The sequence below is a fragment of the Lissotriton helveticus genome, chromosome 5_1, assembly GCF_964261635.1.
Source record: "Lissotriton helveticus chromosome 5_1, aLisHel1.1, whole genome shotgun sequence".
Taxonomy (NCBI): domain Eukaryota; kingdom Metazoa; phylum Chordata; class Amphibia; order Caudata; family Salamandridae; genus Lissotriton; species Lissotriton helveticus.
This window is the reverse complement of record NC_136065.1, coordinates 1,074,971,438-1,074,985,004: the sequence shown is the minus strand read 5'-3', so window position 1 is coordinate 1,074,985,004 and position 13,567 is coordinate 1,074,971,438. Positions and strand designations below refer to the sequence as shown.

The 13,567-nt window shown below is 40.8% G+C and overlaps 1 long non-coding RNA gene across 1 annotated transcript in view; it reads left to right on the top strand.

Moving 5' to 3' along the window:
- Window positions 1–13,567, top strand: part of LOC144753498 (uncharacterized) — a 261,760-nt gene that overhangs the window by 96,811 nt on the left and 151,382 nt on the right. The window lies entirely within an intron of this gene.

The following is a 13,567-nucleotide window of genomic DNA, read 5'->3' as shown; positions in this document are numbered from 1 at the left end:
CAGTCAATGAGTTTTCTTTTCTACTTTAGATGTAGGTTGCCTAGGCCCCATACTGGGCTAAACAGGAAGGTATCCTCTTCCACTCCCTGTAGTCTTCTTCAGCCCATCTTGTTCTAAACTACTGAATACTGAATGTAACTTTTTGTTAGCTATTAATTCAGCCTTTATTCATTTCCCTGGTGTTTCTCAAGTCATTTTCTCTTCCCGAAATACGTTGGAACATTACCCATGAATCCCCTTATTTCATCTTTTATGTTTCTAAACATGAATGTCCCGATTTGCCTCTCTGTTTTTCTCAGTTTTTCTTAATAGTTTATTTTACTCAAACAAAGAAATTGTTCCTATTTTCCATTTCCACCACACCTCATAAGTCCCACAGTGTCTAGTTTTCTTTTTACGTTCCCACATGTAAGTCATCACACTTTTCCTTTCAATCAGTTGTGATCACGGGCATATAGCCCATTGGTATACATAAGCAAATGGGTGCACACTGAGCATGGAAGAAAGTACAAATCATAGTTCTACTGCTCCATAATCGGCAGGAAAGTATTTTCTTTCGAGAGGTGGCATATGTCTCTAAGGTGGGTGCATACAGTTTGGTTGATTATTCAAAGCCCACTGTATGCCGCCTCCAGACAAAGCACCAGAGTGACCCAATCAAGCATTTTCTCAGCAAATAAGTTGACCAGACTCAAAGAATGTTCAGATAGCTGGGAGGTTTCCACCTACTGGGGTCATAGGCCGCTGCCGTGAGCAGCAGGAGAAGCTGCATTCTGATGATGTTGGTGCAAGGTGGATTGCAGATGCAGGAGGACTTTGGATCCAAGTTCTGTGTTGCGTCAAACAGCAGGTGCAGGAGGTCTTTGTGTTGCAGATTAGATCGGGACTGGTGTCTCTTGGCATGGTGGCTCACTTGCATTGTGATTCATGAAGCCAAGCAGGTAGTCTAGGGCACTTCTCTGTGGTTTTTGTAATGAACAGGATCTGGTACAGTCCTTCACCACTGAGTTTGGAGTGCAGAGTTTCGCTGGTGAATCTTCATCACATGAAATCAGTTTCCAGGCTATAGATCATAGCAGGCCTCAGTCAGTTGGTGGCAAAGCAGCTCTGACCAGGGAATGGAAGTTGTTGAGGCAGTGTAGCTCTTTCAAGGAAGATATGGGTGGCCAGATGGACCGGGACATCGTTGTTGCAGCCGCCACTGTTGCCGTGAGGGGAACGGCCAACTTGGATCTTCACAAGCCGTGAGGGGAATGGCCCAACTACCATCCCCGGCAGCCCTCGCACCTCTGATGCTGTAATCGCGCTTGAAGGTGCATTGAAAACTCTGCTGTCCTCCCGCAGCACGGGACGCGCGTGGGCGTGCCCAGGACACGCACAGACTTGCCCGGGCAAAGCCCAGGCCAAGGGCGGGCTCGTCTGCGCCCGTCAAAGCCAGGCAGAGGCTGGGCTGGGCCTCTGCTCTGACATTTGATCATCGGCATTTGTGTGCACCGTTCAGCCTCAAGGTACTGCTACAGCTAATTTCATCCCTGTCATTAACCCTGTGTTCCATCCCTCTTAGTATATTAAGGTCTATGAAGTAATGTTTGTCAAGAACCGCTGACTAACGCACTAACTCTGACTAAACGTAAGGGAGTAACAGGTACATTAGACGCCTTCATCGTCAGGGCGGAGTCGTTGCTGACTCATGGAATTGAACTAACCGAGCGGCGATCTCGATAGGATCAGTGGTATTCCCATTTTAATACTGTTTATGGAGTATCACTGGTCGAGATGATCTCCCCAGATACTCCTGACCTAGCCCGGGGCAATACTTCATCATCGAATTTTACAGAAACCAAAGTGCAGGTGGCTATCGCACAAATGACTAGCAATAAGGCCCTTAGCCCCGATTGTGTCCCGGACGATTTATATAAACAAACGCCAGAGCCCTGGGCAAAAATCATAACTAATCTTCTAAATACGGCTTGTAAGCACGGATTTTCGCCATCTTGGTCTTTCTCGACCAAAATCCCAGTGTTTAAAAAGGGGCAGAGAGGCGACCCTGGTTGCTATAGACCAATTTCCCTGATTGATTCAGTGGTGAAGGTTTTAGGCAGAGTTATTTTAAATAAACTTTCTGATTGGTTGGTTGACTATGGAATTTGAACAGATTGCCAATATGGCTTTAGAAAAGGTAGCAGTACCATAGATCAATGTTTAAATTTGCACCTTTTGGTAGAAAAATATACAGTGGCGAAGCAAGGTATGCAGCAGCTGGCCTTTATGGACCTGTCTTCGGCCTTTGACCTAGTAAACCAAACTAAGTTATGGTCATTATTGATGGATATGTGGATGGACTGCTGTTTAGTTTATTTTTTTGCAGAGCTTCATAAGGATTTTTATGCTAGGGTCAGAGTCAACCAAGATTATAAATGCACTAAGCACTTTAAAATTGATAAAGGGGTTTGTCAGGGTTGTATTATAGCCCCTTTACTTTTTTTACTTTATATAAATAACTTAAATACCTCCCTTAGCACTACCACTTTAGATATTCCACGTATAGGGGACAGGGTGATTCTTTCTCTCCTATACGCTGACAATGCGGTTCTCTTGGCCGGCACTGCAGTTGGTCTGCAGAAAGTCTTGGATTCCATTGGATCTTTTATGCAATCCCTGGACCTTATTGTCAATAAAACCAAATTGCATACAATGACAATGGGGCAGAGGCCAAAACAATCTAAAACCTTTTATTGTGAAGGGGTCAAGCTGTCAAGGGTCTCCCCTTTCCCCTATTTGGGAGTTTTATTCAATGAAAGAGAATCTTGGACTCCCCAGTTAATGGCAAAAAAACATGTAATGTCAACGTCCATAGCTGCCATTCAAGGTTTTGCTTCCCGATTGGGAGTGAAGCCTCTTGAAGCATTGCTCAAAATGTACGGCTCTAAAAGCACCGCAATAGCATCATATGGGTCTGTGATTTGGGCATATAAACTCGCAGTGGTATTCCAGCAAGTTGAATACAAATTTATGAGATATCTCCTTTGCGGTCCCCAAATCTACCTCTACTTTTGCTATTCACCAAGAGCTGGGCTGTGGCTTTGTTGAGGTACAAATTGGGATGGGTCCTGTGATTTGTTGGCTAAAGACATGGATTAATACAGAATTTGGACTGAACAGAGACATCCTTAGGGACTGCATAGAGTTTGATACCGTGGGCAAAGTCCAATGGAGACAATATTTCAAGTCAGTGCTTGAAAAATTGGGGTGACAGGAACTCTTTGCCTCTCTGGAAAAGATAGTGAAAGAGGATGTGGAATGGGTTAAAGCCCAATTCTTAAATATGCTCTCTGCAGAGAGAGAGAGAGGCATTAGAGACTGTGAAACCTATGGTGAGAGCCCATTTGTTGTTAAAGGCAGTCCCACTAATAGTTACTAAACATTTTCATTGATTTCTTCTAATTAGGTTCTGTTGTATTCTTATTCATTGTCTTTTAGCAGATGTACAGGGCTGGGGAAGGGTAAAAGGTCCCTGTACATGTGATAATTTGTCTTTGCAGGACACCATGCACTTTACAATGTTGTGTGAGCACTTTAGCCCCATGAGGAGAACGTTTTAAGACCTATTTTAAAGGGGAAGGGATTTGTGCAAGTCAGACCAGCCCAACTATATCTGCAGTTGTTAAACAACCCATGGGACATTTTTAATGTTGCGAATGTTTTGGTGGCGGCAATCAGGCATAGGAAGAAAGGGTGCTAGATATTTTAAAGTGTTGACTGAGTTATCGCATGATGAATTAACTATAAGCCATTTGTCTTTATTTGCATTATTTTATTGTTTGTATGTGGTATATTTTAATGAAATTTAAATATATTAATATGTTTCTATTCATTTGTTTACGTAAATTGTTCACTGTGGTGTACTTTTATGGCTTTGATTAGCCGAATAAAGTGGTTTGAACTGGGTGGCCAGATCTTTCTTAAGTGCCTGTGAAAAGATAAAATGTGGCTCTGTAGATCCTTAAAACAAACAAGACTATGTGTGTTAGCCCCTGGAAAATGAGAAAGCGTAAAGATATTGACTATCACAGTGTAATGAAGTGGAGTAGAAATGGAATACAGGTCTACAACCATGCAGCAGCATGGTATACATGGCAGCGTAGTAACAGGGTTTGGTACAACAGGAAAACATGACAGAACAACAGCAATTATGGTAGATAAATCCTGCACAGAACAAATCTTTTTACCTGGCTTTTTGATGAGTAAAATAGGAATGTTGCAATCACTTACAGTAGGCACCACCAATCTTTGCTTCAGCAGAGAAGCAATGACTCTGTTAATCTCTGTTTCAGCCTCAAGATATAAACGGTATTGTGGAATGCAGGGAAAAAGGGTGGAAATTAGTGTTGGTGGCGCCCGGTGCAGCAGTCTGTTTTGGTGCCCCCTTAGTGACCTCATTCTCCATGGATACCCTTACTACCCCTTACTACCCCTCTCTAAAGTACCCCCCATCACTCCATAGCCTCCTCTTTGACATGCTTCTAATGTTTTTATAGTGCTACATAGTTCACTCACACTCAGTTCTGTGATCTGCATGGCATGCATTCTTTGCAGCAGGCTGGAGTTGGAATAGTAAATTAAACTACTCCTAAGTCCAGCACCCTCCAACGCAAGTCCTTGTAACGACTTGCGTTGTAAAAACCGCAATGTAATGTACCCCGATGTAAATGTATGCATTGTAACGTCATACATCCGTTGTGCACACAGAGTCAATAAATGATGCACTCACTAAAAAAGAAGATCCACGCCAATTTAGAAAAATTACAGATAGTTTTTATATTTATTTTAAAACCAAGAACTTCATAAAGAGGTAAGTACTATTTCGAGATAGACTTTTTGAAGTTTTAGTAATGTTAACCAACAGTGCTTTTTTTACGCATAATGCTTTCTAATGGAAGAAAGAATATTCACTGCATACATATACTAGCAAATTTTGGGACAACAAGGGGGCCCAAGTAAAGTCAGCCAGGGAACTCGGGATTCAATTTTATTAAGCAACAGCGGTCCCTAGGGAAATAGGGATCTATGTACATAAATGAATTTAGACCCAATCAGTACTACATTGATTAAACTTGTCCAGCCGGACGCAGGTCTAATATTTAATATTTAACGTTCCTTTGAAATGTATACAAATGAAAATACAGACAGTGAGACACAAGCCTGCATACTACTACAGAAACAGAAACAAACATTTAAGAAACACTTAAGAGGGCTCAGGCAACTCTCACGGTTTGTTACAGAAAAGATTCTCAATGGAATAAACAAATTGCAAGGAACACCTTAACATAGCCAATAATAGTATTTCAGGTAATGTATAAGGTTTTTTATGGTGTCGACAGCATTTCGATCCATTTGAACAATGCATGGATCGTCATCGGGACATTTAATCATTTAATTAAGCATGCCTGTGTATTATTGCCTTAGATAATTGCAGGGTCCATGTGAGGAACCAATTTCCAGGACCCCCGGCACAGCTCCGTGAGGAACATAGAATTAGGCTATCACGCCACCAGAGCACACGCCTGTGGCTCACCCCTCGCATCTGCTGTCCAAGCACCCCAAGAATATTCACTCATTTACACGTTGCTGTTAGCACACGATTGTGGATCCTAAAACGCATCCTACAATTCCCCCGCCGCCGCCACCGCAGTGCCACGTAGCAGAGCCCAGCTCGCTTTCCTGGAAATTGGTTCCTCACATGGACACTGCACTTATCTAAGACAATAATATACAGGCATGCTTAATTAACTGTCCTGATGATGATCCACACATTGTTCACGTGGATCAAAACGAAGTCGACACCATAAAACACCTTATACATTACCTGAAATACTATTATTTAATATGTAAAGATATTTCTTGTAATTAGTTTTTTCCATTGAGAATCTTTTCTGTAACAAACTGTGAGCGTTGTCTGAGTCCCCTTAAGTATTTCTTAAATGTTTGTTTCTGTTTCTGTAGTAGGATGCCGGCTTGTGTCCCACTGTCTGTATTTTCATTTGTATACATTTCAAAGGAACGTTAAATATTAAATATTAGACCTCTCTCTGGCTGGACAAGTTTAATCAATATAGTACTGATTGTGTCTATATTCATTTATGTACATATATCTCTATTTCCCTAGGACTGCTGTTGCTTAAAATACATATGCTTGCAAGACAAATTTGTGGGACCTCTTTCACTCGTGAGGTGGTAGAGGGACAAGGACCAGAGTTCCACCAGCAAATCGGTCGTATCTGCCCTAGTGAATCTGGGTGCAGAGGTGCTGGACCGTTTGGTAGAAAGGAAGGGGGGCCACCTTGAAATAGGTTGCACAGGGGAACTTGGGGAAAAGTCCAGGAGCTCCCAATGGGAAGCTCCGGTCATGAGAGTCCTGGGGGCACAGGAAAGCAGTCATTTTCCTATGGCCCGAGCCAGGTGGCTTGGGTGAAGATTGCTTGAAGCCGACTGGCACTTGTGCATCAACGCACTCGCTGTTGTCAGGTGGGACCTGCAAGGAGGATAAAAACAGGACAGCCGGCCACTCTCAGTGCTGGCCTCTGCGGTGCTTTTGTCCCCGTAGGCTGGTCATCAGTGATGTTGTTGGAGTCCAGACTGGATTTCTCAACAAGCTTTGGTCGCGGCAATGGGTCCAGTACCCCCGCAGTATTGGTGCAGGAATACTTGTGGAGGTGCTGGTGTCTTCAGGCTTGGGAGGAAGATGGATATGACCTCCTTGAGTGCACTGATCTTCTCCTGGGCAACTACTGCTTGGTGGACCTGGTGGATAGCAGCTTCTTTAAACTGGGCATCACGGTCAGGGCCTGCAGGCTGCTGGGGATTAGCTCCTCTACTCCAAAGGGGAATGCTGGCTGCTTGGCAAAGTGCTGGCAATCCTCTGGGGCTTGTGGAGGATACACATCTGCGGGACGAGTCAGGTCTTTGCAACTGTCAAGTTACTGAGCGACAGGCAGAGTTTGGTGCCAAAGTTCACAGCAGTCTTCCGTTCTTGCGTGGGTGAACTCTTCAGGGTCCTCTTCTTCTTTCCAGTCGGGGGAATCTGAAGTTCGGGAGTCTCAGGGTAGGGGGTGACATCTCTCAGGACTGGGGGCTGTAGGGGTCGCATATCAAAGGACCAAAGGATTTGAAGCCTCTTGCCTTGGTGTGCTGATTGCTAGCATCCTGTATTGCGGAGATGTAAACACCTCCTGTCAAAACAGGCATTGTTCCTGACCTCTGAAACCGGGGCTCTCACCTCCTAGTGGGTCAGAAGCGCATCTGTGGTGACAGGCAAGACTGTACCAGTCAGCCAGCACACGAGTGGACTATTAGGTTTCAGGGGATACCTCTAAGGTACACTCTGGGTGCATATATTAGTAAATCCATCACTGGAATCAGGGTGGGGTTATTAATATGAGATGTTTGATACCAAACATCTTGGGTTTCAGTGAAGCCATCTTGTAGCTGGAGAACTTGTAATGCCCAGTACATTTACTCAAGATTGGTTTCCTGTTCACTTACAATTCTAAGAATCGACTTGTACATCAAATGGAGCATACCTGCTCATGTAGATATGTCCACACATGTAATATAATGCACCCTTCTTTAGCGCTGTAAGACCTGCTTTAGGGGTGACTTACAGCTCTATGGACAAGGTACGATCTGAACCGCTTTTAATTTCCTTGTAACACGCATGTGCAAACCTAGGAGTTGCCTGGTTCCTACAACACAGGCACCAAAGTGGAAAGAGATCTCTCCATTTTTTACTCATTTTATGGTTTTAAGTTTCTCCTCTTTTCTTTAGTCATGTTTGATTTACCAGTAATACTCTCTCAAAGGGGAGCCTGTGAGTGAAGTTTCGGGTTGCTGGACCTTGGTTTATTGCACCCTTTGTTTCCTCCCACCTGTTCTTGCCTCGCACTACGAAGCACTAATTGGACACGCCCTCCTTGCATGTAGAGTTATTTAAACAAATCTAGAGCGCGTCTACGCAGCTCTATTGGACAAGGTGTGATCTGATGTCAAAACCGCTTTTAATTTCCTTGTAGCACACTGTGTGCAAAGCTAGGAGGTAATTGGGAAAAGAACAGGGCCCCTGCAAGTCGGATACTAAACCCAGGCAGGGAAAATACTTATTGGGAAAACGCAAAACACCGGTCACAGTGTATATCTTAGAATGGCATCTTAACTTTAGACTAGATTGGAATATCTATACTGAAAACACCAATACTAATACACAATATAAATTATTTTCTTTTTAATATTCTTATATCTTTTTTATAGAAAATGTTTTTTATAAATAGTGAATACACAAAGATAAATACATTTCCTTTCTAAATGATATTTTATATACCACATATATTCTCTTCCTTAGACACAGAATACATATCAAATGATTCCCTGATTTTACATTTCAGGTAACACAATCATCATGATGTCAAATGCTTGATATTTTTATTGAATAGAGCATGCAAACTCTAGACTAAACTCATGAATATATATATATGTATATATATATATATATATGTATATATATATATTCACTGAAAAAACCATAGGTTTCACACCAGTTATAGTTATGAGTGATGTCACTGACCATGTCATGAGTGATGTAATATGTGACGTCATCAGCAGTGTATTGCACGCGCAAGTTATAGTGAGTCCAACTAACTATAACGTGGGAATTTCAATGGTTTTATGCGAGTAAAATTTCCAGCTAACTATAACTGGTGTAAAACCTATGGTTTTTTCAGTGAATTTAATAGGTTTTTTAAATGCTAATTCCTAACTATAACTGGTGTGAAACCTATGTTTTTTTCAGTGAATTTCAATGGTTTTTTAATAGCAAATCTTCATAGGTATAGAAAGTGAAAAATTTTAAAACGAATTTTATATTGTATAAATATGTAATTTGTAAAAAAAAAATTTTATCCCGGGGGCGCTCCCGGGGCGCGTACCGGTGAACGCACGGGTAAGCGCCTTATTACGGCACGCCCCGGGGCGCGTACCGGGGAGCGTCCCGTTAGCGCTATTCTCAGGAAAGAAAACAACATCGAGACGTATCGCGTACACGCGTGATGCGTCATATGACGCCCAGCGTAATCGCAACCGAAAGCACGCGATCGCATACGATCGCGAAACGTCCTGACACGCTTACGCTACGCACCCGCGGGCGCGCCCCGGAGCACGACTACGGGCGCGCCCCGGGGCACGTAGTGTAAGCGCGTCGGGTCATGTGACTTGAAAATAACACTTTCTATTGGTGCAGAACAGTTTTGGTTTCTAAATGAGTAATGCCTGGGTCTTGTGACCAGCCTGGGTCTTGTGACCTGAAAATAACACTTTCTATTGGTGCAGAACAGTTTTGGTTTCCAAATGAGTAAAGCCTTGGTCTTGTGACCTGAAAATAACACTTCTGATTGGTTCAGCACAGTTTTTTTTTCCAAATGATAAAAACCCCACCTTTCTTCCTTACTCTGACTTTGTCCTTTGACTGAGGAAGACCTGTTTCATCTACAGAGACAATTCTTTTGTACTTTGAAATGGCTACTGTAGCAGCAACAGCTGGAGCATCTGCACCACCACCACAACCACCAAGAGGACCACCACAACAATACATTGGTGGTGAAGAAGAGGAGGAGGAGGAAGAGGAGGAGGGGAGCAGATGGCTGCCTGAACAAAATACCCCATACAAGCCAAAAGAACACATTGTATGGGAGTTTTTTTCACTTCCAGAGGGCAAGAAAAAAGTTAATGCGGCCAAGGTAACATGTCGAATCTGTGGTGCAGAACTCTCAAGGGGCAATCCAGATAAAAAATATTCATTTGGTAATAATACCATGATTCGGCATATGACCCGGAAGCATCCTGCTAACTATTCTCGTGCAGAGATCAGGGAACTGGCCAGTCACCTCCCCCAGTGTTCAAGGACCAGCTCCAAAAGAAAGCAACCCACTCAATCGGGACCAGAAACATCAGAGGTGATGCCTTGTATCCAGGAACGATTTGGTGATTTTAGAATCACCTGTATTGCATGTGGCAAGCTCATCGCCTATGGTGAAAAGAGCATGAAGCTCGTCGTCCTTGCTGGTGACAATCACAAATGCCCCAAAAAACAGTAATTTTTTCCGGTTTTTGTTTTTTGCTCCTGTTGAGCCAATTACAATTCCCCGTTTTTTGTTTCTCCCCATAAAAAATACAAAAAAAATATAAAACTGTTTTGAAAAGCCAAAAAAAGTAAAAAATGTTCAAAAAAACATTAAAAAAATATAAAACAACAAAAAGAAGAAAAAAAATAGTTCTTTTTAGAACTACCTTTCATTTATAAAAATAAACCTATATTTTTAATGAATCTCTGTCAATTTTTTTTCTAAGGGTACGCGTACCGGGACGCGCCCCCCAAAAAAATAGAATTTTTTTTAATGAAGGAGTTAGCATGAGAGAAGAACACAAAGAGAGTAATGTTAAGAGAAAGAGAGCTATAGGATGAACACAGAGGGATTGTTTATTACATAGTAAAAAACAGAGAAGGTGTAATAGGGTGAAAGTGAGAAAAGTAAAATGACTAAAGGAGCGAAAGAAGGGAAGAGAGAGGAAGAAGACTAAAGTAGAGATAGTGGGAGAATGTGAGTGGGTGTTGAAAGAAAAAGAAAGGACAGTAAAAAATTGACAATGAAGGGTAGTGGTGTAACCGGGATAAATGAAGAACGGTGAGTGAAGGTAAGAAAAGACCAGTTAGTGTAAGTAAAGAGGGGTGAAAGAGGGTGAAAAATTGAATTAGGATAAGACATGGGGAGTGACAAAGAGAAAGGACAAAGAGAGTAAAGAAAACAGTACCTGAATGGATTTGAGTGAAACAGCAAAGAAAGATAAGTAATGCAGGGTGTGTGACTTATAGGGAGTCAGTGGCTGTATGTCGGGGTGTGGGTGTGTAAGGTGTGTCTGTGGGTGTGTGGGGCGTTTTGTTGTGGGTGGAGGTGAGGGTGTGTGAAGTATGTGTGAGGAGTGTATGGGTGTGGGGTGTATATGTGTGCGATGTATGTGTGTGTATGGAATGTGTGTGTGTATGTGAAGAGTGTGTGTGGGGGGATTTTTTGTGTGTATGAGGTGTGTATGTGGTGTGTGTGTGGGGTGTATATTAGAGGTGTGTGTATGTGTTGAGAGGGGGATGAGGTGTGTGTGTAGGAGTAAGATAAATAATTAAGAAAAACAAAATGAGTGAAGAAGCAAAGGAAGGGAACAGAGGATAAGTGAAGTAAAGAATAGGAATTGAAAGAAGTTGAATATGAGAGAGGAAATAGGGAAATTGGAGTAAACATGGAGAATAAGAATAAGTGTGGTAAGCAGAATAAAGACACAGGAGTGAGGTTGGTTGAGAAAATATTAGTAAGCTTAAAGCAAAGGGTGATGACAAAGTAAATTTTTTTAGTCATACTTACCGTATAATAAATGTAACTTTAATTATTTGTTTTACTGCACTTTGTATCTGTGAAAGAGAGAAGAAAAAATAAGTTATAATTAGTAAACTGTGTATTTTAAATTAAAATATACAAATGAAGAGGTTAAAATCATAACAGTGTATCTAGAAATAAAGTAAGAGTGAAGGACACAGAAAGGGAAATAAAGTAAGTTAGAAGGATAAAAAGAGAAAAAAAGAAATAGAATTAGAGCAAATTACTAAAATTAAGGCATATAGATTCACTGACAGAGAGGAAGAGAAGAACACAGAAATGAACTGGAGGTAAGAAAGATACTAAAACAATGTGACTTAGCAAAACTAAATCAGGAAACAGTAGTAAGTAAAAAGATAATGACTGAGACGGAAAAGATAAACACAAGTGAACATAACACAAGGAGAGTGAGGCACTGAGGACATAGAAGTAGTGAACGAAAAATAGAGAGAAAAGGTCAAAAGTAAGAAGCAAACAAAGATAAGCGAGGGAGAGTGGGTGATTTATAGTGATAGAGTGCGATAATACTACTGAGTGAGTAAACAGGAATTACTAAAAGAGCAAAGGAGGAAAATACGGAAAAGGGAAGTAAAGCAGAGAGATTTAAAGCTGAAAACTTATGCAAGGGAGAGAGGGGATGCAGACAGTTGAAATGAGAATGAGGGCTTGTCAAAGAATTGGAGTAAAGGAACGGGGGTTACAGAGAGTAAGAGAAAGACATTATAAGTGAGTAAAAAGAGCTGAAAAAGGATGGAAAAAGGAAAGTGAGTGTCAGAGAATGGGAATACAATTTAATTTACACAATCCAAAGTATAGAATAACTTGTACAACATGTTACATAGTTTATTTTTGCTGTTCTCAGAAAATATTGAATTTCACTTAAAACAGTGAGTTCAAATTACTCAACATATGACAGCGGGGGAAAAAAACACAATCTAAAAGATTGTGTTTTAAAAAAAAACTTAGATACTGACAAATAACAAATGTACACTAATGTTTGATTGACTTACTTTTCCTTGAGGCCAAATAGTATATCATAGAGGTCCTTTTCTCGTTGCAAAGTACTTTGCTGTTCAGTAAAAAATCAATTTCATCGACTTTCTAGAAGAAAAGCTCCAAGAACATCTTAAATATTTTCATTATTTTCATATATTCCTTTTTTTCAGTCATGACTCTTTACTCATTCCTGTACCTTTCCTTTTGGCCAAATAGTGTCAAATGTATGAGTATATTTTCAAATTAATTCCAAGAAACTCTGAAATTACCTTTTTTCCGACGTTCTGAAAGAAAGGCTCTACAAAATTTTCACAATATTTAACTATTTGTAAAACCATCTCTGACTCACTCATGTTCATCATTTTCCATAATACTAATATCACTTACTATGAGATCCACTTACAGTACCTATATGACAAGTAATTTTTTTATATTACCTGGATCATTTTTACTCAGAATATATTTTTAAACAGCAAAATAACCTTTATTAACTGCTCCCGTCTTCATAGGCCAATTACCTTTACCTAAATTTTGGTGGTAAAAACACTAGGTATGAATTTTTTAAGCCAAAAGGCAAACGTTGTTTGAAAGTCAAATGATTGTTGTTACATTGGGTCCAACCTTTACAACTTTTTAAATAACATGTGTAATGCCCTGATGTTGTAGAAGGACCATCATGAAAAATAATAGCTGCAGTTGCAAAGGTTCTTCCTGATATTGATAACTGTAAAGCCACGAAATTTTTGATAGAAGTTGTCAATTTAGTTCCATCAGGTCTACATCGTTGGAACATTAAAATGACATACTGACCATAATTTTGTAGAAATAATGTGGACAGCATTGTAGACTTACATTGGGGACACACCATATTGTGATCCGCTGCTTTAACTAGATTATTAAAAGGTACTGATTTGCAGTCTGGTAAAGTCAAATATATAAATCTTTCAGTGTCTATTCTAGTAGTACTTGATAAAGTACAGTTGTCGCAGTCATGCTGCCACTGATAAGAAAGGCTAAAAAGATTTTTAATATCTACGCCTTCATCTTCCAATACATCAAACATATACATTAAAAATTCCTGACAATCCTGCTGAATATTC